The sequence below is a fragment of the Rutidosis leptorrhynchoides genome, unplaced genomic scaffold (genome assembly GCF_046630445.1).
Source record: "Rutidosis leptorrhynchoides isolate AG116_Rl617_1_P2 unplaced genomic scaffold, CSIRO_AGI_Rlap_v1 contig447, whole genome shotgun sequence".
Classification (NCBI taxonomy): Eukaryota; Viridiplantae; Streptophyta; class Magnoliopsida; order Asterales; family Asteraceae; genus Rutidosis; species Rutidosis leptorrhynchoides.
In genome coordinates this window covers 39,088-43,430 of record NW_027266680.1, presented here as the reverse complement: position 1 = coordinate 43,430, position 4,343 = coordinate 39,088, and positions in this window count along the sequence as shown.

The window sequence follows — 4,343 nt, the reverse complement described above, 5'->3', positions numbered from 1 at the left end:
TAATTATATTAAATAATTAATTTAACAATTAATTTATTTTAAGAAATTTATTTTATTTTAGAAAATTTATTATTTGATTTTTTTTTAATATTTGATGTGGCAAATAAGGTTACAAATGTCAGAGCATTCATATTACTAGTCCGGATTTTGAATCGTGATGTTGTACACATCAACGACACTTAGACAAAATGAGAAAAAAAGTTGGGATTTATAAAAATTTACTCCACTACATAATCTCAATAATGAAGTTCCAATTTTTGTTATAATATAAATATTGGAAATGATTATTGATTTATAAATATAATCTTATTTTTTCGTTGGTTGAAATTGGGAAAAAGCAAAAGTAGGACTGGAGAAAGAAGTCGCTCCTTGGAGGACCTGGAGAAAGAAATTTGTAATTATTGTTGACTCATAAGGCACCAAAAGACAAAAGGTTCTCCATTTTTTTTATCGGGATCTACAGTGGATATGCTCTCACCACATAATTGGCTAATCTAGTGACTCAACCGTGCTCGTGCATACTTAATGGAAAACAATGACACCTAACACTTTCTAAGGGCAAATGCGTATAAACCTCATGACGGAATGTCGCAAGAAGGGTATTAATCTAGTTTGAGAAACAAGAGGGATATGTTTGGCGAGAAGCGTATCTAGCAGGGGTATAAAGTATAATTTTGCCTGTTATATTATATATATATATTTGACTTAACTTATTTTTTATTTAAAGCTTAAACTTCAATCTGAAAACTAATTATTTATATCATATGTCATGTGTGTTTTAAATATTGGATATTACAGTAAAATGTTGCACATAAAATGAGCATCAAATTTTTTTTCATATGATGAACTCTATTTCTCATTGCGAAAACAAAAAAAAAATGTTATTCTTACAAAATTATGTATACAAATTTAGTCTTATATGGCAGTCTACGTGTAAAGTTATTATTGGTCATGCCATGTAAGATTTTGTATACAAAATTTTGTACGAATAACATTGCTCAAGAAAAAAAGAAATTTTACCATGAGCCACATACGTTCAAACATGAATTTTTAAATGGCATCATTCTAATTTAGCGTCAATTGGGTCAAATTTGGATTGCCAAAAAGAGGAACTCATGTGGAACATCATGGTGGTGTCAGATTTTTCAAACCGAACATTTCAGCCTTGATTTGCACGAAATGGTTTTCAATTTTGAAATTTGACACCACCATGATATTCCTTTCGTCAAAACAAGTTTGACTATGTAAAAATTTCCAGAATCCGACAATGATCGACGACGTCGTCGCCAGAAGTGACGGCCGGACAACCGTCGATGTTTGTCGGATTCTGGAATTTTTTTTTGTTGACGATATTTACGTGTCTCTTTTGATGAGTCAACATATAACATGTCGCTTATGTGGACCTAACTGGGCCAATTGGATGGAAAAAATGTGCCACGTAAGAAATATTTGACGGGAGGTATGCATTTGTTAGTAAAACTAACATAATGGTACTAAAGTGTTAGCGAAAAGTCACGAGATAGCAGTTGTTAGTTTTAAAAATTTTGAGATACCAAAAATGTTATTATTCGAGTTCATCTTATTTAAGCGAAACAACTAAAATTCCCTCTGAAGTTGGGAAAGTAGAGAGTTTGCCCCTCTTTCTTTTTTCTAGAGTGTTATCTAGTCTATAGTCATATTTGCAAAATTTTATTTTCAACAATTTGAATAAGGATAACTAAAATACCAAAATACTTGTATGAAAGAAGATAAAATCAAATCAAGATATATTTAATGTCATGACACGAGATGGCAATTTAGAGCTCGAGTTAAGAAGATGATGTAACTATGTATTAGGAATTCTTATGGTATTACCTTTTCCAATTGGGTTGAATGTTTACGAAACCCATTATTTTAGTTTAGTGTATAAAATTCAATCATGTATTGTTTCAAGATAATCAAAAATAAAAAAACAAATCGTTTCCTTTGTCTGCTTCTTCGCTCCTTTTCGGGAAGTCAATCTCGACTCCCTCTCCTCCTTCCCTCCAATTGAATCTCCTTTCAATCGATTTTTCTTGTCTTTCTCTTCTCTTCTCATCTCTATTCTATACTTCTTTTCTATTCACCCTATCTGTTCTTTCTCTTTCCCATCTTTCTCAATCTTCAATCCCATTCTATCTACTTTTCGACTATTATTTAGTGACCATAGTCAATATCGTTATATTTAAATAGTTGTAAAATTTTGATTCATTGTGAGAGTATTGGGTATTTGGGTTGTTATTCTTCCATTTTAGTTAATAAAACATAGATAGTTTTAGATAGCATGTAAATTTCAAATCATTGAATGGTAATTTGGATCGTTGCTCTTCCATAAGAGTTCATGAATAAATTTTGTATTTTTGATAAATTTTATTCTTGAATGGAGTTTTTATTTTTTTTTGAAAATGAGACCTAGCTAGGATTGTTTTCCATTTTAATTCATAATTTTGAATTTTTTTATCCATTTTAGATTGTAGGTAAATTTTGATCTATTGAATCTGATAACGCTCAATTATGTTATCCATTCCTCATCGATTTTGTAATAGTTTAGTTCGATCTCGGGTAAATCGTCTAGATTTTAGGTTGTTTTTCATTATTTATTAGATTTTATGTTGGTATTGCTTGATAATGCAAGAATGATGGTACTATTTGATGTATTGAATTGCTTATGGAATGAGCCAAATAGTCACGGTCAAAAGGATAGGAGTTTATGCATATGTTCTGACTTCATCGTGACTTTTGGACATCATCTTTTGCAAATCAGAAAATATGTTCAACATGAAAGTTGTATCTTGATGTCTTAGCTTTCTAACGCATCAAGAATTAGGTCATTTGGACATTAAGAGCTTAATTTATGACAAAAATACAAAAATTGGACGAAGGATACAGTTCCCGACGCCGAAGGTGTGAACTTGGCATGAAATTGGTGCAGAAGGCGTCGGAAGGAAGAGAGCCGATGCCTAAGGTGTTGAGCAGCGCCACTGCTTCATTTCGACATTGAGCCGGCCCCTAAGGCAGAGAGCTGACGCCTAAGGCGTTGGGTACACGCTCAATTATGTTACAAAATCGATGAGGAATTGATAACATAATTGAACGTTAAATACAATACTACAATGCAATCCCGACATCGAAAGCATGAACTTGTCGTGAAATTGGCACAGAAGGCTTCGAAAGGCAGAGAGTCGACGCCTAAGTCAGAACATGTGCATAAACTGGCCGGTTCTGGAAACCAAGTTTTTGTACTATTACAGGGGACATTACAATACGACTGAATGAAGAACAAATTATCTTCAATGTGTACAAAGCCATGCAACATCCAAACATGCCTAAAGAATGCTCAAAGGTCAATGTCATTGATCGTATAGTCCAAGGTAAGTTTCTCGCAACTTTCAAACAGGAAGCACCAGATTTAGAGCTTAAAAAGTTATCGAAACATCTCAAATACGCTTTTCTAGGCGAATCAGAGATGTTACCGGTCATTATTTCTTCAAAACTAACCCCACTATAGGAATTTAATTGCTAAAAATCTTAAGGGAGCACGAAAAAGCCATCAAAAAGCTCAATTTGACTTTAGGTGTAGCTGGGGTGAAATAACTCCTTCAACTCACTGAGATGGAGGAGTTTCGTGATCAATCGAATGAGAATGCGAAGATCTATGAGGGTTTCGATAAATTTGAGACCTCGATCACTTAGCTGAATGATCGCCCAAACCCGTGGAGTTGTAAAGATGTTAAAACAAATGTTGTATGGGAGGCGACCCATGACTTCACCCTTTGTGATGTATTTCTTTCCTTCTCTTTAGTTTGTGTCATTTATTTTTATATTTTCATCTTTTTGAGTCTGATAGTTTTATTTATTTGAGTCACATATGTGGAAGTATGGTTTGATTTGAGGAGTCAATGGTACCATCTGAAATGCAATGTATTGAACTTGGATAAGAAAGAAATGCAAGTTATGATTCATGAGTGTAATGGATTATTGTTGAAAATGAAATGATTTCATGTTATAATGCAATTGTGCTTAATGGGTAGGATTGAGGTATAAAATTTGAGTTATGTCTTGAAAAATTGATGCTTTGCCTGATATAAATCTTGAAATTAGGATTTCTCATGAGTTGAATGCTAGATGTGTTTGAGTTGCTTTTGAAATGATATTTGAGTAATGCAATGGTAGGATGTAATAGAAGGGAATTAGGTTTGAGCTACTTATCCCAAAAGTCACCCTAAATGTGATCTTTAATAATATCAATTTGAGCATATCCACTTCTTTGATTACCTTATTATAAGCTGAAATCTCTCGCTGCGCACTAACCAAATTTCGCGTTT